Source organism: Drosophila ananassae (genome assembly GCF_017639315.1).
Source record: "Drosophila ananassae strain 14024-0371.13 chromosome 4 unlocalized genomic scaffold, ASM1763931v2 tig00000054, whole genome shotgun sequence".
Classification (NCBI taxonomy): Eukaryota; Metazoa; Arthropoda; class Insecta; order Diptera; family Drosophilidae; genus Drosophila; species Drosophila ananassae.
Window position 1 is genome coordinate 7838779 of NW_025319037.1, and position 21905 is coordinate 7860683.

At 41.5% G+C, this 21905-nt stretch overlaps 1 protein-coding gene across 1 annotated transcript in view; it reads right to left on the minus strand.

The window, feature by feature from the left end:
- LOC6502706 (growth/differentiation factor 8) overlaps positions 1-21905 on the minus strand; it is a 410457-nt gene that overhangs the window by 209287 nt on the left and 179265 nt on the right. The window lies entirely within an intron of this gene.

Sequence of the window (21905 nt, forward strand, 5' to 3'; positions counted from 1 at the left end):
GAAAGGAAAGAAGGGTGTGTGCAAAGTTTCAACTCGATAGCTTTAAAACTGAGAGACAGACGGACAGACGGACTTGCTCATATCGACTCAGGAGGTGATCCTGATCAAGAATATATACTTTAAAGGGTCGGAGATGTCTCCTTCACTGCGTTGCACTTTTTTGACCAAAATTATAATACCCTTTGCAAGGGTATAAAAACAAAAAATATTAATAAATTAATTATTTAATAATCATAGAATTTAAACTTGCCTGTGCGTTGAAGTCTTGTAAAAAGACAATAGGAAGAGGAGTCTTTCCAGCCTACCATCCACTGCTGGCTTTGTGAAAACGTTTTACACGTTGTTCACGGTCCCAGTTTCGGATGCACTCTCACGTAGGTCTGGTCTCCACTCTGGATGTGACGGTTGTCGTGCTGTTCAGGACGCTGTGCTGTGCAGGTGATCCCACTACCGAGACGTATATTTTATTCCCGGCTTGCCCCTGATACTTCTGAGATTAATATCTTGGCTTACATCAAAGCCAAAACAAAAGCCGACATAAAGGTGGTGGATATTACAAAATTTAAATATTTATACACCAGGCACTTTTAAAATACGTGTGCCCTTGCTGATGTTCAAGACGATTTGTTCTGTAAATATTTCGCCAGAGAACTTTTTCGTCCATCAGCCAAGTACGGTGAAGAAAAAAATAACCAAACCTGTGGGTGCAAAACTCCCACATTTTACGGCCACTGACCAACCTTCCACCTCATCTTCCTCAGTTTCAAAAAACTAATGTCTTCCCTAACACTTATCTATCAGAATACTAGAGAAACCTACCAAACTGTATTCTGATAGTTCTTTCTTTGCATCTCACATTATTATATTTACAGAAACTTGATTAAACCCGGAGATCTTAAGCTCCGAAGTTTTTCCAAGTAGGTACACCACTCTTAGATATGATTGGGAATGGGAGGAGGAGTGTTTTTTTCTGTAGACTCCAAATTCGCTTCTAAAGAGGTAGAATCACAAGAGTTTGGTGACATTGAATTTCTTTGAATTAATCCCTTTGTCCGATCAATCTTTTTATGTTACCTGTTCTTACATACCACCTTCGTCCGAACCGCCAACATACTGGCAACAGTTGCCCGCTATTCGTTTGGTTTTGGATCGTCTGTCTGATAGTGACCAGCTGATAGCTCTGGGTGACTTTAATATCCCAGAACTCATGTGGTCAAATGTTGAAAATTCAACTCTCACCACGACTTCCCTGTGGGCATGTTCGACATGTCACTCGTGCAAATTAAACATGTTAGAAATTCATTAGGTCGGCTGTTGGACTTATGTTTCGTTTCTGATCCTGATGGAATTACTCTTTCCGGATCTTTGCCCCTTTCTAACCCTGAGGATCCATATCATCCCACTCTTGAGGTTTCAATCGAAAACAACTCCTTAATTGACCTTAAGTCTACACTTAAATCTCATAAAGTTCGTTTCTTTAAGGCTGACTTTATGAAATTAAATAAGTTAATTTCGGAATTTGATTGGTCTGATTTTCTGGCATGCGATGATATAAACTTAGAATTTTTTTTTTAAATTTTATTTCACTGTTAACTCATTTTTTGACGTTTGTGTGCCGTGGAAATATCAGTCCGCTTCAACGAATCCGCCTTGGTATACGAGGCATCTTAACAACTTAAAGAATAGTATGAGTAGACTTTTGAATAAACATAGATAATCTGGCTGTACAGTTAGTTATTCTAGATACTTAGTAGCCCGGTCCAATTTCACCGTGCATAACGCAGAATGTTATAGGAGTTATATTCGCCGCTGCAGGATTCAGTTTACTGAGGATCCGAAGCAGTTTTATAACTTTATAAACACTAAGCGTAAACATGTATCTTTTCCCCCACTGCTTACGTTTGAGAACTCTTATGCGAACACTGATCAGGCAATGGCCGATCACTTTGCAGTTTTTTTAAACTACGTATTCACCTAGCAGCAGCTCAGCTCAGCCTTACACTTATGATATCAAATCAGCCAATCTTATATTTCGCCCATCTTTCGATCAAAGTGGTGTGTTATCGGATCTTCTTAAGGTCAAGCCCGTGTATTCGCCAGGCCCTGATGGAGTACCAGGCTGTGTTCTGAAGAACTGCACCGAGGATCTATGCAAACCGCTCGTTAAACTCTTTAATCTATCGCTGGAAACTTCGATCTTTCCCCTTATGTGGAAGGAATCCTTCATTATTCCGCTGCATAAAAAAGGGAAAAAATCCGACGCTGCGAATTATAGAGGCATCTCTAAATTGTCAGCAATTCCAAAGCTTTTTGAAAAACTTATCACTCCACATTTGCAACACCTATGTAGTTCAATAATAACTCCGTGCCAGCATGGCTTCATGAAGCGCCGCTCCACCACTACCAACTTATTGGAGCTAACATCTTTCATCACGGATGGCTTCCGGAATGGCTTACAAACAGACGTCATATACACTGATTTCAGTAAAGCATTTTACTCTGTTAACCATTCGCTTCTTATAAGTAAACTCAGTCTTTTGGGATTCCCAACTGACCTTCTTATCTGGATTTCGAGCTACTTATCTGGGAGAACTTTTCTTTAAAGACGTTACCTCTCGTTTAGTCCGCGCCACATCTGGGGTGCCCCAAGGAAGCCATCTTGGACCCTTACTTTTTACCCTGTTTATTAACAACTTGCCCCTTGCCTTAACTAATTCACTTGTACTTATGTACGCTGATGACGTTAAACTATGCCTTCTGTATAAATTCACTAGCGCCCAGTCTAGACTTCAATCCGATTTGGATAAACTTCAAAATTGGTGTTTAGCAAATAACCTAAAGCTGAATGGATCGAAATGTAAACTTATGTCTTTTTACCGATCTAGTCCTCACCAGGCTGTGTACTTTCTCTATGGGAACGCCTTAGAACGATTAACTCAGGTTAACGATCTAGGTGTCCTTTTAGATTTGAAACTTAAATTTACCGACCATATATCTACCATGGTTAATAAAGCTAAGGGTGTGCTTGGTTTTATTAAAAGATGGTCAAAAGAATTTAATGACCCGTACATAACTAAAATGTTATATACATCATGGGTACGTCCGATTCTTGAGTATGGATCGTGTGTCTGAAGTTCTCAACACGGAATACACCGAGATCACATACAATCTGTACAAAGAACTTCCTGACTTTCGCCCTTAGGTGACTTAATTGGGATGCAAATCTTCACCTCCCCTCTTATCATAGTAGACCTTTATTAATCAACTTACCATCATTGATAAACCGTAGAACGATGCCGGGTTTCATGTTATTATAGAATCTTACTTACATATGGTTATGTAGTCAGCCAGAATTTTCTAACACTCTTTAACGTTCCGAGTAGAAGGACAATAAACTTTCGTCCTCTACTCCTCAGCCATTGTAGTTCGACATATGCCCAACATGATCCGTTCAGGGTATTATGTTCGGACTACAATGGTCTCTACCACATCTTGTCACTTTGCTCTACTAACAATCATAAATCGCTTATATTAACCGTGCAACACTCTTCCTCGTGATATCTTTCTCCTACTCTTCTCTTAAACTATCTCGGATCTATGTCCGCGATTCGAGCCGTACGTTATATGGCAGCGTCGTTTTGACCGGAGGAGGGCTGCAGGTAAGCAGTGGGAACTGCATGAAAAATCAACTTAGGCAAGCACCATTTCCGACTCAGGGACATGTTTGGAAACCTCCGCAACAAAATGTTTGGCCATCTGAACAAATAAATACATAGCCAACACCAAATCAAAACGCATGACAACTTCAGCAACAGAACGCACGTCAGGCTCACCAACACACTGATTATGCACAGGCATTAGACTTCTGCATGAATGTACTCATTTGTGGCAGAACAGATCTGTACAGTAGTGTAGTGTTTTCAAAAACACTGCACTCATTCTTTACTGTACAGTATACTCTATAGGTAACAATAAGAAAGCACAACATTTTCAGTGTACTCAGTTCGATTGTGAACAGTATTTGATTGTACTTTTCGATAGTGATTACTACATTTGTGTTTTTTTTTAACACTGTACATTTTGTATGTCAACTGTGTACAACTGTACAGATGAGTGCAGTAATTTTTATTAATTAGCTGCAAGATACTAGCAGCTCCCGCAAGCAGTGCAGCATCGGAAAGGGCATTTTCTGTTGCCAAAAATTTGATTTGCGAAAAACGGTCCAAAATTGCCACCACTGAAGACATGGTAAACAAAATAATGTTCCTTCATTCTAATATTGATAACTTAAATGTAGATAATGTAATAACATAAAATAATTATTATAATTAGTTTAAATTTAAATATAAATAATTTATAATTTTTTTATTTTATAATAAATACATTTAAAATGAAAAAAAAAATCAATTTTTTAATTGGAAATACATACACATGAGAACTATACATATGTATATGTGTGTATATACCAGTCATGAAGTTTCACTCACTGTACAGTAAGTCAACTGCACACCAAAACATTGTACAGTGCGTTGACTACTGCACACCAATTTTACTGTACTCATTAAAAGCTGTACAACTATGGAATGAGTGAGACTACTGTCAATCAAAACAGACAATACTACCCTATTCACTCACACCCAAATATACTGTGTACAAAAAATAGTGTACCCACTTTTAGAATAAGTGATTCATTTGTCGTTTTGGATGCATTCATGCAGAAGTCTAACAGGCATCAAAAGAGACCAAATAGTGGAATTGCAAGGACCAAAACAACAAAGAATTAATCACTTAGCCCATGGGGAAGGTCAAGATAGGGAAGACGCCGACGATTATCATCAGGAGGCTGAAGCGACGGTTGAAGATATTGAAGACGAACTCACAGGTTATGATCGTGTTAATTTTTTAGATACAGGTCCCTGCTACCGTCATAGAGAAAAAGATAACCATACACTTTTGATCGACTCTCTGAACTAAAATACACAACGCCGTTACAATTCACATTTAAATCGCTACATATCGCACATATAAATGCTTTATTAACCTTTTAATAAAGATGTTCCCTACTCCATTCTCCCAGACCTTTCTGGTTTTGACGCCATAATAAGACTAGACATAATGACGCAGACAAATACAATCCTAGATTTTAAGAACAAAACTCTTAAAGTCAAAATTTAGGTCGACCCAATTGAATTTTTGAAGTGATATCCAATAAATTTCGCTCAATGCTTAGAGACCGAATGGCTGTCTTCGAGACCGGAAGAAGCACTGTCATATAATACGAATATTAATGCTGCAAATGTACCGAAGATGATCAACCCGTATACTCAAATGTTTATCCCTACCATGCATGAGCAAATGTTTATCCCTACCGTGCTTGAGCATAGCACTTGAACAGTTGACGAAGAGTATCCTTTGCAAACCAGGTTTTTTCCCACCCTGGACTTTTAATCCCGAAAAGGGATAGGGAGAAAGCAGCCTTTTAAATTGGAAATAGAAAACTCGAGTTTTACAGATTGCCGTTTGGCTAAAAAATGCTCCGAGTATTTTTCAACGTGGCATAGATGATGTTCTTAGAGGCCAAATAGGAAAATCATGTTATGTTTACGTTGGCGACATAATAATTTTTTCGAAAGATATAGAGCACCACGTGAATAATAATGCTTGGGTCTCTAAAGACCCAATAAAATAATGTTATGAATATCATAACATGAGGGTCTTTTAAAATAAGTCTTTTTGCTAGACCCCTGTCTGACAGTTTGAAGGGAGAAACCCGAAAAGTTTCGGCCAGCAAGTTTAAAATGATTCCAACTAGCAACTAAAAACAATGTTTTGCTTTTCAGAAGTTTAAAAAAGTTCTATGGTCTGAAAATGTAATGTTACTGCATCCCTATTACAAGAAATCCTTTGACTTAACTAGCAATGCTTCGGCCTTGGCCTGGGTGCAGTCCTTAACAAGATGGCAAGCCTATTATAATGATTTCGAAAAAGTTACGGGATAGAGCTCTTAATTTCACGACAAATGAGCGAGATTTATAGAAAAGCGTAATGCTCATATTTTCTATAAGCCAGGGAAAGAATACTATGTTTCCGAAAACGACCCCCAGTCAGACAACTCAACAATACTTAGCAAAATTTCACTGTCATATACCATCGGAACAACCGACAAGTCTGTCAATTGTTTTAGGAACCAGATAGTTATAAAAGAAGGTACAGCAGACTCCAAACAGCCTTGTAGATGAGTTCCCAGTAAAAACTTTTCGATTTGATTGAAATTTATAAAAATGCAGAACAAAAAGAAATAGTATCTACGGAGCACAACAGTGGGCACATCGCAGAGCAAGAAAATGTGAAACAAATTTTTTAGTATTACTTTTTACCTCAAATTTCACAATTAGCTGCTAGTTTTGTAGCTAACTGCTTGGTTTGTCACAAAGCCAAATACGACCGCCATTCGCAGAAGCAAATCCGTGGAATAACACTTATTCCTTCACACGTAGGCGAGACTTTGCACATTGATTTTTTCTCCACAGACAGGAAGCGCTTTTTAACATTTATTGATACATTTTCTAAATTAGCTATTGTGCAACCCATAAATTCTCGAACAATAAATGATATTGTTGAGTTATTAATGTTTTTTAATAGCGGCCAAATAAATAAACGATTTCACAAATTCAATTTCAATGTTCTTAATCGAGGGTTCAGGCACTCAAATAAAACCGAGCGACGGAAGATAGTATAGATCTCCTGGTTGGTTTGGCGGTGGGCTGAAGAGCTTCAAAGGAAAACAGTAGTAGGTCAGCAGAAGGATCCCATGCTAATTCAAGAACCTTTGTAAACGGACTACCATCGTCAAATTTTAAGTACGACTCTCTATCACCTTCGGGTATGCCTTCCGAAACCTCTGGGATATTGGAGCACCATTTAATTAACTAATTGAAACTGACCCTTGTTTAACAGGCTCGATGTCTGAGCTATTATCTCAATCGGTTCAGTCTTCGTTGGTGCACCAAATATGAGGTCCTCCACATAAAAATCCTGGAGAACAACATGAGAACCAACGGAAAAATCGGCACCTTCATCCTTAGCCAGCTGGTGCATTGAGCGAACAGATAAAAAAGACGCTGGCTTTGTGCCATAAGTCAAGGTGTAGAGCTTAAAAACCTTTACATCATCAGTGATAGAATCTCTCCAGAGGATGCACTGCAGCAAACTATCATCCGGAAAGACCCTTACGCAGCGGTACATCTTGCAAAGACATCTTGTCTCCAGTCAAAGCTTGCAATTCCTGCGGCACCAGAGACATAGGTCCTTAAATTCGGATGACGATCCAGCTTGCGCTAAAGTGAATGGAACCGCCGCAAAGCTTGTGCGTAGGATTGATTGGATGGCGAACTGAATAAGCACCTGATTCAAGACGGACGTGGTGCATGACGAATAGGGTCTCGCAATCAAGCTTCTCCTTGGAAGCCTGAACGATAGGAGCAGTGCACGCATCCAATTCCCAGAATTGGTGGAGAATCGATGTGATCGTCAAAAGGGTATGCGGAGTCAACAGGAATCATCTTACATGAGGCGGCCAAAAGAGGTTTTCCTTGGGTGCCACCTCCTCCAGAAACTTCCTATCCCAAACGTGTCTTCTGCACGAGAGGCAGACCGTCTCTTAGCTGGATTTGACCGACTGAGAGCACATCAAAAAACAGGCTTGCTCGAATCAGCAGATCCACATGCTAAAATCTGTGGAAGTTCAGATCACCTAGAACCACATTGGCAGGATCCTTCCAGTTGGACACATCTATTTTCAGACCAGATTGACGCTCGGTGGGCAAGAACACTACTTCAGCGCAGCGATCCTGGGCAACAAGAGTATTAGCAAGAGGAGCCTATGAGGCCGCAACCACAGCTTCAATAGCCAGATTCAAGCCGGAAGCTGGAACGGAAGTGGCGCTAGATAATTTCTCGCAAGGATGCAATGGCGCATGATGTCGGCGATTGCACGTTGGGCAGCGGGAGAATGAGCATCCGCGGGCTAAGTGCTCGGACTTGAGGACACAAACCAGAGGGCAAGACGCCGGACTTCATCGTATCGTTCCTCAATTGACAAGGCAAGGAACCTTGGGCAAGAAGGCACAGCTTGTAGCAGGATGCCGCACAAGGCACACGAAGCAGGCGGAGCTTTCAGGAGCATGCATGATCGTTTGTTAAATGACCTACGTCGTCCCGTCTGATTCGCTGACAAATGCGGAGCTAAGTCCAAATCCACCGTCTCCAGGGTGGGGCACCTTTGTTCCAGGAACCGAGCCATAGATTCCCAAGTTGGCAAGCTGGCATCAATGCTTCCTGCCACAGATTCTTCCCACGGATTCTTCTACTTGGCCTTTGTGGCTTTGATCATTATCCAGCTTTTGGATAATGATCTGGATGAGGAGGCACCCTTGAATTTCGGCCGACGTCCCGGAACTCATGAGGGCCGCATATGTCCATTGAATCCGTCAGACAACTCCTAAAGAGTAGCAACGGATCCCGGCTCAATCACCCTTAGCTGCAGGATCTCGTTGATGTGAGCCTGGAAGATTAACCGTCGGTTACTGAAACGGTTGCGCAAAAGGTCAAGGGCAACACCATAGCCACCTAAGCTTCTCCACCTTGGTCGGGTGCGGGTAACTGTCAATGGTTGTCCTAAATAGGGCGCGGAAATCCGGCCACTCGGCATAGCCGCCGCTAAATAATCAACCGGAATGAAATCACGTCAGGGTCACCAAAATGTTGAGCTATTAAAAATTTTTAATGGCGGTCAAATAAATAAACGATTTCACAATTCAATTTCAATCAAATTTTAATGTTTTTATTCGAGGGTTCAATCTAACCAAACTCGCAGCCGATCAAATCAGTGCCAAAAATACAAGTAAATCAAAGCTTAGCAATAGAAACTCAGAACAATGCATTTGTTTATCATTTCGTGATAAACAACAAGATGAGCTAGTGTGCAGCAGCTCTACAAAAGCTTTTTTGTAGAGCTTTCCCCAAAGCGGTATTTCCTACAAATACCAGCAAAGCGCATGCGAACGGGGGAGAAATATACAAAAACAAAACTGCTGATAAACCCGCCGCTGCTCCTCACGCTGATTATAAATTATTTTAAATAGCTTCGGCTGCTTGGCTAAACAGATATAGAACCTGCAATAATGCAATTGATGAACTTCTATCCTCATTCAAAGACAACATTTAGTAACAATGAACCGTCTATAAATTCCGATTCAATCAGGTCACTTTTATCAAATTGATTTAATGTTGAGATAGCAAAAAGAACAACCACTTTATAGCACTTCAAATGGGCAGGTCGAAAGGTTCCAAAGCACGCTTTTAGAAATTGCACGCTGCCTGAATCTTGAAAGAGGCATGAGTGATACGATCAACTTTTGAGGTGGGAGAAACCGTCCTAGTCAAATTGAAAAAAAGTCTGGAAAACAAACTTACCCCACGATATAGGAAAGAAACGATCAAAGCAGACCTTAGGACAACGGTCCTCACGAGGCTACACGACTGCAGACTTTACACTGGTAATAAGGTTGACAAACAAAGGTTGTTTATCAATTAAACATTTGAAAAATATTTCTATTCACATCGATATAAATTAAACTTAATTTTGGAATCATTTTTTCGCTTCATCCTTTTAGCGTAGCTCAAAGGTAGTTGATAAAATGCTACACACTAATGATTTCACAAATTTAAAATTTACGTAAGCAAAGATTTTTTAGTATATTTATTCAATCAATTAGCGTTTTATGAATGCCACAAAAAAAATTGAATATATAGTTAATCGTTTTTCTATTTTCGCAATTATAGTTTTTTGAATTAACTAGCATTTAAAGCTTAAAATATTTTATATGTAGCATTTAAAAACGGATCTATAAACTTAAAAATTGCCCCAGACATAACAATGCTGCAACTTACTGTTATCAGCTTACCAAAACTACACTCCAGCGGTAAAGAAAACGGAATCCTAAACATTTTCAAGTCAGCAGAAAATAGCGCCATAATCGTAGATATGGAGACAGTTACAATAAAGTTACATTAAGTTACAGTTACAATCCAGGACCTTATCTCTCATCTACAACTACGAGAATCAGTGACGAAACCAAAACCACGGATAAAAATTCTTCCGGTCAATTTTAAAAAGTCTGCGGACAGTCTCGACTTAGAAGTTAATACAATTCACCGGTGGCCAAATTCATTAGTATAATAATTAAATATTTTGACATACAGTCGTCGCAACGACGGACATACCCGGTCGCAATGGACTTGGGTAGTAGTAAGGCGAGCTTTAGAGGGAACGTTTTTGTACTTTGTTTTCGTTAGTAGATCGAGACCTAGAGATAAGAAAAGTTCTGTATTTAGTTTAACTGTATATAAATTGAAACTTCTTAACTTATACATAAAATATTCTTCGAACCCCAAATTCGCTCATTCCGGCAAAGATCTTTTGAACGTGGAAAACTCGATGTAAGGGAAAAGAAACACATTTTAATTGAACACATTCAATTAAAAGAAAAGCTCTTCTAGCGACAAATATTAAATATAAGGAATATTTGCAGAAAATAAACCCTGACTAATGAATTATTCTCATATCACATATTATAAATTATAATTTATAATATAAAAAACCTTGTTTAGGAACTATCGATACATAGTTTATAAGTTTAGCCCATATTGTCATCCTTATATTTTCTCTACCTATTAGCTTTAAAATCCACAACATGTATACACACACACATATTATATCTTCGAGTTCCACAAATGGAAGATCTGTAATTTTACTTTAGTACCAATTAGACAGCGAAACTGACAAGAACATAAAACTCTACAGTCTATTGCTCATTCGTGTCGTTGGTTGGGGATCATTGTTGATCCTTCGCAACCGGATTTTTTTTGTAGTTTTCTGTGCATTGGTTCTCATGTGTAATTGTTTCTCAGCATGGAGCAATTAAAAAAGAATTAACAAAAGGACGCGCCAGACTCAAGGCCAATACCACACGGAGCTTGGCTTGGGCTGAGGACGCGCAGCATTCGAACGCCATACGAGCAGAGGTGTCTTCGCGGCTGGAACATCTTAACACAAAGAAAGGAAGGGCACATGCATTACTTTCGGCGATGGTAGGTACAAGACCTAGTCCATCAACTGTGAACAGTGAAAACGGCAGCGGTTGATGGAACGTTGTGCTGCAAAACAACGACGCAATAATATGTTTGCTACAACAACAACAACAACAACTCTTCGAGCAGTTGGCGGCAAATCGAGCCACTGCAAACATGTCGAGACCTGAAGGAGGAGACGTCTACGCGGCGAATTCAGGTAGTGCTCAAATGGCACATTCAAACGACATTTGGCTATTACGGATTCAGCTTACAACACTGCGTGGGAGCGACTTAATGAAAAATATTATCGTCCACGGCACATCGTGAATTCACTACTGGAGCAGTTTATGATGCTGCCAACAACAACAACGGCGGATACAGCAACATTACGGCAGGTGTCAGACGGCGCCAATGAAATACTGTGTGGTATGGATGCAATCGAAGAAACAGGACGAGACTGTTGGATCATCTACTTGACGCTGGAGAAGCTGCATGCAGACTCACCCACACTGGAGGATTTCTTCAAAATTTTGGATGCACGTTGCGAGGAACTGGAGCTTAGCAAGCGTAAAACAATCGGAGGCAAGACTACAGCCTCAATCGGTGACAAGACAAGGAAGGTCACACATTCGTTGGTTGTACTTGAAGGAAACAAGTGCAGCAAATGTCATTCGTGTGTGCCAACAATTCATAGATATGTCAACAGGACAGAGGATTTCGTTTGCCAACCTGGTTGAAACCTGGTCATGGGGTCAGAAAATGCCAATCTACGTTAAAGTGCAGACAATGTAAAGGTTAGCACCACTCATTGTTGCACCTGCAATGCACGCAACAGGCTATTGCAACAATCGCTCAAACTGGTGAGGATCAGGAGGATTCTAGCGCACACATCTCAACGGTGACTACGAGTCATATCGCACAAGCAGAAGGTTCTGCAGCAATTGTATGTGCACAAGGCACTGCAAATTCAGAACAATCAATTGGTTAGAACAGGAGCACCTTGCCCACGGCCATGGTCAACGTTCGCAACGCAAATGGAGATTTGGTAGCATGCCGACTCCTATTGGACACGGGTTCAGAACTTTTGTATGTATCTGAACGCTGTATACAAACACTTGGTTTGGCTCGTACGCGATCACGCATACTGATTACGGGAATTTCATCAATCAAAGCAGAAACTACAAGGGGATGCAGCACATCGAATCCCGTATTTCACAAGATCAGCTGGTAGTCCAGGCTCACGTACTTAGAAAGATTACATCATCATTGGAAAGGCAGGCCATCAACGCGTCTGCACTTCGAGTTTTCAACGATCTGCAACTGGCGGATTCACAATTTAGCACAAATGCCCCAATTGACATTCTTTTGGGCAGCGAACATGTTTGGAGTTATAGATATACGACAACAAAGAAAAGCTCATTGCTATATCATCGGTTTTCGGATGGGTAATTACATCACTGTTTTCATCACGCGCATGCAACGCTATGGCACTTACAACGATAATCGACATCGATGCTTATCTCAGAAGATTCTGGGAACTGGAGAGCACAAGACGCAAAACAGAAGTCCAACCTGAAGATGAAGAGAAGGAGGAGGAGAAACACTTTCTTGCAACACATACTCGAGACGAACAAGACATAAGGCATCCGAAACACAATTCGCAGATACACTTCAAAGAGCAGCGCTGCAAAGGTTCAAATCAGTTGAACGACGTTTGGCACAGAATCAACCATTACGTAACGATTACGTAAAGTTCATGAGGGAATACCAGGAGCTAGCCCATATGCGAGAAATCTCACCGAGCGAAATTCCCAAGGGTAGAAATTTCTACCTGCAACATCATCCCGTATTGGGTCGCAAACTTAGAGTGGTTTTCGACGGCTCATATCAAGATGCCAAATGCATGGCGTTAAACAACACGCTCTTGATCGGACCGAATATTTAGAGAGACCTGTTTGCTGTGTGCTTGCGATTCCGTATGTAAGTTAACTGAAGTTAACCGCGCAACGGCAATGTCCGATTACTTAAGAGCTCGCTCTGGCCAAACTGCTGACACAGCGTCTGGCCGGATTCCCGTGCATAGCCGGCGAACACTGCATATTTGCGTGGCCGCTATGAAATATATTTTTGTTAGCTTTAAGTTTCAGTTTGTACTTGAGTCTCATACAATAAAGAACTCCTATTCCAAAACTCCGGCCCAAGCCGTAAAATTAAATTCACTTGTAAAATTGGTTACTCAGCCTCAAGGGCGGTAACAACGGAGTTAGTAACTCCCAACATAACTTCCAGCGAGAAGGAAGAACCCTAGGCAACCGCCAGGGATATTATATCACCCTCTACTGAAGACATCCTCTCCAGCAACGGACATACAACTAATTGGCGCCCATCGTAAAATCATGTAAGTGAGCACTTTCACCCATAATTCCTTAACGTCTGCATTGGTTTTATGTTAAATAAAAAATAAAAAAAGTAGTGAAATTGTGTTACACTGACAGGTAAAAAACTGCAGCCCCTTTAACATTTTTTACATTAATTAATTTCCATTAATTGGCTGACGGTTTAGCATTGTATTTTTATACAAATTTTTTTATAAACAATACAAATTTTATAAAAATTTTTTATATAAACCATTTTTGGGATATTTACTTCCCAATATTGTTAGCATTTCTTTTTTCTGTATGAATAAATAAATAAACATTTTTATACAATAACGCAAAAGTTGCGGAATAGAAAATTCTTAGCCAAGACAAAAAAGTCACTAACTCAACATTTAATTTCCAATCAAAAATAATTCATATAATTGTGTGCATTTAATTCAGCTTTTATATGTCTCTTTTGTTACACAAAAATTCTTGGTATTAGCTGCACAGTCTTGGTTATTTATTTTCCCTTTCCATTTTGTTTCCCCACTCAATTTTTGGGAATACGATACGGCCGCGCATGCAGTGTGTGGCACTTTGTTATTTTTATTTTTATCTTTGTGTCAAAGCGGAGTCTCAGTCCCCGCATATCCCTCACCTTGCCTCTAATTGGCAAAGCAATAGTGCAGTTCGACGAGCCCGCATACATTACTAAAACGACGGCTCAGCCCTCGGGAGCCCCCTCACCCTACCAATCACCTCTGTGAGCATGCAATTCGAGCATGAATTTGTTTTTTTCTCGGGTTTTAAACATAACTACAGCTCCACATAAGCAATCCCTTCCGACGATATAGAAGCGTATGACAATTCTCTAGTGATTCTGAGCCCGAAACCGAAAGACCGGCCAGATCTTCCACCCCAAAAAGCGCAAACGCTAGAGCACTCATACGCGTGAAAATGGCTTTCAGCATGGAACAAGTGACAGCCACTATACAGGCGGCTGTTCAACATGCCGTTCAAGAAGCCAATATCGAAAGCCAACGTAGGGAAAATGAACTTCGCCTGGCTATACAGCGGCTGACCGAACAGGTCAACGCAGTGCAAATCGCGCAAGCGGAAGCTCCCAAAAGCAAAGCATATGAACGCATAGAAATCAGGGACATCGTCAAATGTGACGAGCCCCTAGATGCCGTCAAATGCCTGCCCGAATTTACGGGGGCGCAGGAAGCATACGTTTCTTGGCGGCAAGCGGCGGTAGCCGCATATTATATTTTAAGGAACTATGTAAATAGCTCTCGCCATTATCAGGCCGTCATAATTATTAGGAGTAAAATAAGAGGCCCTGCCGATGCCGTGCTATCCTCGTTTGGCCTGTGCTGAATTTCGACGCGATTATAAATCGACTCGACTTTACATACAGTGATAAGCGTCAGATTCACGTTATCGAGCAGGAGATGGGTACTCTCAGGCAGGGAAATATGACCCTACTGCAGTACTATGACGAGGTCGAGAAAAAACTGACCTTGCTCACCAACAAAGCTACCATGTCGTACGAAGCCTCGGCGGCAAAGGTTTTGTGTGACAAATTCTGGGACGACGCACTTCGAGTATTTATCTCGGGACTTAAGCGTCGCCTTACGGATATCCTCTTTTCGGCAAAGCCGAAAGATATGCCTTCAGCCCTCGCTTTGGCACAAGAAATAGAATCTAACCACGAGAGGTACTCCTTCACGGCTTCGTTTGCCAGAAGCCAGGAGGACAAGGATAAAAAACAATATCCAAAAGCACAAGAACACCGTCAGGCTCCTGCGCCGGAAAATGCCCAGACAAACACTGGGAAAAATCCGTACTATGCCAAGCAATACAACGCACAGGTGCACTCTGCCCCACACAGCGGAGGCACCCCTGAACCCATGGACATTGATCCAGGATGCTTAAGCCGTCTCTAGCCCCGGCATATCAAAACAGGAAGCCGCAGAGCCGGGCCCACACAAAAGGCAGAGGGTTAACCACGTCGTGCAGGGCGCAGGTGAATCCATGGTGAAATATATCGCCGTAGCTTCAGACGCGGCTCAAGAAATTTACGACGACGCCATTAAGGAATATAATTCGGACGTCATTAATTTTTTATGGGAATGTCCCTGCTACCCGTTATCAGGCGAAGACTAGCGGGGTTAGAAATGAAGCTTTGAATAGACACGGGCGCGTCAAAAAATTTCCCAGTAGATTCGCCATTTTCAGTACATTCTATCCGTGGCGTTACCACGATCACAAAAAAATGCTTCGTATCCCTATTCAACCTTACAACACTTCAGTGGTTGCCACCATTAGAACAGTTAATGAGGAGCCCATTTATGCCAGACCCTACCCGTACCCGATGGGGGCAGCAGATTTCGTTAATGGCGAAATTCAAGACCTCCTAAAAAACGGCATAATCCAGAAGTCGAGACCCCCTACAATAACTCAATATGGGTTGTAGACAAAAAGGGCACCGACGAGTCTGGCAACCGTAAGATGCGGCTGGTATTAGACTTTCGAAAGTTAAATGAGAGGACAATACCGGATCGCTACCCCATGCCAATTATCTCTATGATACTAGGGAATTTAGGCAAGGCCAAGTACTTCACAACGCTCGATTTGAAGTCTGGCTACCACCAAATTACACTGGCAGAACGTGACCGTGAAAAAACTTCCTTTTCCGTAAACGGGGGAAAATACGAGTTTCGCCGACTGCCATTCGGGTTGAGGAATACTGCCAGCATCTTCCAAAGAACCATCGACGACATACTGCGAGAGCAGATTGGTAAATTTTGCTATGTCTATGTCGAAGATGTTATCGTCTTCTCAGAGGACGAAAATGCCCACATACGGCACGTAGACTGGGTGCTAAAGAGCCTGCACGACGTCAACATGAAAGTGTCGGCGCAAAAATCGGTCTTCTTCAAAAAAAGCGTTAATTTGGGGTTTATAGTCACCAGCGAAGGGACTAGAACAGACCCAGAAAAGGTCCGGTCCATCAAGGAATTCCCGGAGCCTAAAAACGTTTTTGAAGTAAGGTCATTCATGGGCTTGGCTAGCTACTATAGGTGCTTTATCAAAGATTTTGCATCAATAGCTAAGCCCATTTCTAGCATCTTAAAAGGGGAACATGGAAATGTCAGCAGATACAGATCATCCAGGTTCAATTTACCGAGCCACAACGGCTGGCCTTCGAAAAGCTTCGAAACATCTGAGGATGTCATCCTCAGATACCCCGATTATAAATTGGCATTTGATCTAACGACAGATGCCTTAGCATATGGCATTGGCGCAGTGCTTTCCCAAAAGGAACGACCCATTACTATGATCTCTAGAACCTTAAAGGACAGAGAGGTTAACTACGCTACCAACGAAAGGGAGCTGTTAGCCATAGTTTTGGCACTAGAAAAACTTCGTCACTACCTATATGGGGTCACAGACATAAATGTCTACACTGACCACCAACCGCTGACCTACGCAGTGTCGGACTCTAATCCGAACACGAAAATTAAAAGGTGGAAAGAACTCATCGACGAGTGTGGTGCCAAGGTTCATTACATGCCTGGCAAAGACAACCTCGTTGCAGATGCCCTCTCGAGGTAACAACTCAACGTTGTAGAAGAGGAAGAGGCATTTTCAAGTGCGGCCACAATTCACAGTGAGCTGTCGCTAACCCACACCATCCCATCCACGGGCAAGCCAAAACCAGATAACTCTGGAGGAAGCCCGCTTTTCATCAAAACGCAGCTTTGTTCTCTTTGGAAATATGAGATGGATTAACATTGACTTCACTTGCGAGGAGTCATTGCTGGAAGAGCTGGCGGACGTAATAATTCCTAAAGGCGTAAACCCCACACACACGCGATTTACACACGCTAGCAATGATACAGGACAAATTGGATCGGCAATTTCCTGACACCAAATTTTGGCACTGCAAAAACAGAGTAACGGATATTTTTGCAACTGACGAGAGGCGGGAGATTCTCACTGTCGAGCACAACAGAGCTCACAGATTTGCCCAAGAAAACGTGAAGCAGGTACTCTCCGAGTACTACTTCCCGAAAATGACCAAAATGGCGAACGAAATGGTCGATTCCTGCAGGACTTGCGCCAAGGCTAAATACTATAGACATCCAAAGAAACAGGAGCTTGGCGAAACACCAATCCCATCTCATGTAGGAGAAATGCTACACATAGGCATCTTCTCCACGGATAAAAAGTATTTCCTTGCGTGCATCGACAAATTCTCGAAATTTGCCGTCGTCCAACCGGTTCCCTCTAGATCCATAGAGGACCTCAAACCAGCACTGGCTATAACCAGATACAACAAATCTATCCATTCGGTCATCGACAAGAGGCCGGCTGACGTGGTTCAGACTCAATCAAATGGGCCACAATACGAAATACAGGATAAGATAAAAATATCTCAGGACAAGCTCCGAAACAGGGCAAACGCTTCCCGACAAAATAGAGTGTTCGAGGTTGGCGAATAAGTCCTAGTGAAGTCCAACAAACGCCTGGCCAACAAACTCTTACCTTTGTGTGAAGAAAAAGCCACTTGGCATAAGTTTTGCTTCCTTTATTATTTTAATCACGCTTTGGTGGTGGGCTACCCAATTTTAACAAACTTACAGCACTTCCAAATTACAGGTTCACAACCATATCCCTGATTTTCCTTTTGACCACAACATCGGCACGCGTCACGGACTACTCTAAAGCTAAATACATTCCCATCGTTGATGGCAGAATTCTAGTATGGGAGGAATTCGCGATTGTGAAACATTCAGCGAATCTCTCGGAATATAGGCGCGTCATAGAAGAAACTAACGGGATATCCAACATGTTCCCTTAGTCTCACATGCAGAAACTCTTGATTTTTGATGTCGCCCATCTGCGCGACCTGCTCGACTCATTGAGCATCCATCATAGGGTAGCAAGAAGCTTAGACTTCCTAGGGACCGCGTTGAAAGTAGTGGCGGGAACGCCGGACGCGGAAGACTTCGAGAAAATTCAATTTAGAGAATTCGAATTAACAAATGCAAACAATAGACAGGTCAATATTAAGAACAAGGTGCAAATTCAAATTAATAAAATTTCCGCTACCGTCAACCAACTTCTGAGGTCAGCTAAAAAGTCCCAAATTGATACAGGGCACCTATTCGAGATACTTTTAACTCGAAATAGGATGATAACAATGAAGCTGCAGGGTTTAATACAGGCAGTAGCACTTGCCAAAGTTAATGTCGTCAGCCCTAGCATCTTAGATCATGCAGACCTGGAAGGTGTGTGGATGGAAGAGGCCACCGAGACCTCGATTGGGGATGTTTTGTCCGTATCGTCCATTAAGATTTTACAATCCAATAACATATTACAAATTATTATTAAGTTTCCAAAGATTAAGGCAGCCTGCAACAAGATCACCGTTTTCCCGGTGTCACATCACGACACCATACTCAGGCTGGAGGACAATATTATTGCTGAATGCGACGGCAATATCCACACGGTAGAAAACTGCTCTCTGACAGCAGGGGCTACATTTTGTCGGCTGGCGCGAAGAAGATCATGCGCTCAAGAGCTCCACGCTGGAGGCACGGCACATTGCGAGATTCAGCAAAGCGATTTACACCCCATCACCTACGTTGATGAGGGGATTGAGATTATAAATGATAGCCCGGCTCGAGTGTGTGTGGATAATGGCACCTGTGCCCATATAAGGGGCACATATCTCGTCACCTTTGAAGAAGGTGCCATGGTCAATGAAACCCGATTGGTCAATCATGACACAGCCCAGAAGAGGGCTCCAGGAGTGGCCAGCTCGCCTTCCCTGAACGTCACTATGGAACGCAACGTTCTCAGTCTTCCTTACCTTCACCGGCTGAGTGAACGTAACCTGGAATACATCAAGGAGTTCGGGGAGAAGATCAACCATCATCAAATATATCAGATGGTGTTCATAGTGGGAGCAATATGCTGCGCTTTGATTTGCATCGGCTTGGCCTATCGGCGGGTTACTCAGGCCCGAAGAACCGCGGCCAAACTAAAGGAGATGATCGCCCAAATAGGGTCGGCCGAGGGCGGCCTCATTGTTGAAGGGGGAGTAGTTAACTGAAGTTAACCGCGCAACGGCAATGTCCAATGAAGAACCCTAGGCAACCGCCAGGGATATTATATCACCCTCTACTGAAGACGGACATACAACTATACCTACCCCTTAATTTAATTAATTTGTACAAATACGTCTTTTCAGCGGACATAGTCAAGATGTTCTGTCAAATCTGGGTGAGCGAAAAACATAGAGACTATCAGAGAATCGAATGGAGAGCGGGTTCGTCAAATCCTATCAAGCACTACCAACTATGCACAGTGACGTATGGAATATCATGCGCACCATTTCTAGCAGTTATATGGCGTTATATGGCACCAGTACGAGTGCATAACGACGTAACGAACTACGCATGGAGTGATTCCATGATAGTCCAGTCATGGCTATCGTATTCCCAATATATATCGTATACCCAACTCAAGAAGTTTGTTGGGAACCGCACATCTGAGATCCTCGAAACCATTCTCTAAAATGGCGGCATGTAGATTCAAAATCAAACCCAGCGGATTGCGCATCCCGTGGCTTGGGAGTCAATGAGCTCGACTTCCAATTATGGTGGAGGGTCCTTCATGGTTGAGGGACAAGGATCAATTCTTGGTTAAGTTGAACCCTGCTCACAACTGTACTTCTCTTTCAGACAAACACATTCATGGCGAAGTCAAAACTACCTGCCTAGCTGCGCAGATGACCGTCACGACGGACAACTCTTTGGATAAGCTTCTCAATCGCATATCATCTTGGCTGAAGCTTATACACACACTTGCTTACGTTTTGCGCTTCATTCATCGCATGAAGCACCCATCTTCCAAACAAACATCGAATTCTCTAACATTCGATGAGATCAAGGCAGCAAGGATTCGATGGCTGCAACACGCAGCCAAGTCTACAGCAGCGTCCTAAGTGGACCACGACAACCTCTAACGGCAGCGTTGTGCTCGTCAAGAAGTCCAACACACCACCAGTATTATGGCATTTAGCGAAAGGGATCGACACCTTCCAAGGAAAGGACAATATGGTTCGAGCAGTCAGGATCAAGACGGCAGCAGGAGAAGTTACCCGGCCAATAACTAAAACTTCGAAACTACCCAGTTCAGAAACCGTGTTTCGGGGTGGCCCGGAATGTTTAGGAACTATCGGTACATAGTTTATAAGTTAACCCATATTGTCATCTTTATATTTGGTCTACCTATTAGCTTTAAAATCCACAAAATGTATACACACACACATTTCTTTAAGTTCCACAAATGGTAGATCTGTAACTTTACTTTAGTACCAATTAGACAGCGAAACTGACAAGAACATAAAACTCTACAGTCTACTGCTCATTTGTGTCTTTGGTTGGGGATCAAACCTCTTGACGAGGTAAAATACCGGTGAGTAACTGCATGCGAAACCAAAATATCTGATATCAATTTTGGTGACGAAATATAGGTGTACAAAATTGCTTATAAAAAATATTCTTATTCGGCACGTGCCAGATTTTTTTTGGTTTTTCTTGCACGTGCCTATTTCGCATATTTTCGTATTATTAATTACACAGGACAATTAAATTGGAGTTTTTAATCTTATATTTTCAAAAAGTCATGGCGTTCTACATTGAATTGAACTGCTGCTAATGGAAGAAAATATTGTTTAACCACCTATAATAAATTCAATAAAATTATTTCGAGTTTTTCTTTAAATCCAAAATAAAACATGGTATGATCTACTAATTTCAATAAGAAAATAAAAATCTTCCATAGAAAACTTTTTGGGGAAAAATCATAGAAGACCAAAAATTAATGTAGAAAATTTGAGATTTCAACTTTGGATGAGTATTCCAAAGATATGCTAACTGCTAGATACCATTTTTTAATTTTAGTTGGTACACATACATTTCAAAAATGATATGTACTAGAAACAATGATGGTCATCGCCATTACACGGCCTACATAATTCAATATATGGTAAAAATTTTTCAATTTCTTCTCTTAGGTGTACCGCGGAAACTGTGGGTGATAGAACCTATGTTTGTTCTGGACTGTGGTTCAGGGGAGCCTAAAGGTTATGGAGCAGGTAAAATTATGCGTGGAGGAAAAAAAAAGTTGGAAATTGTCGGCCTTTGTTATTAACTATTATTTAATTAATTATTTAAACAAATAAACAGATGAGAGATAATAACTTATCAAAAAAAAAAAACAAGAAAAGAAGTTGATATACCCTTGCAGTTAAGCTTATATTATTATTATATACATCGGGTCGTATATAGTTGTCCGATCCTATTGAGAATTTCACCATAAAATAAATTTTCT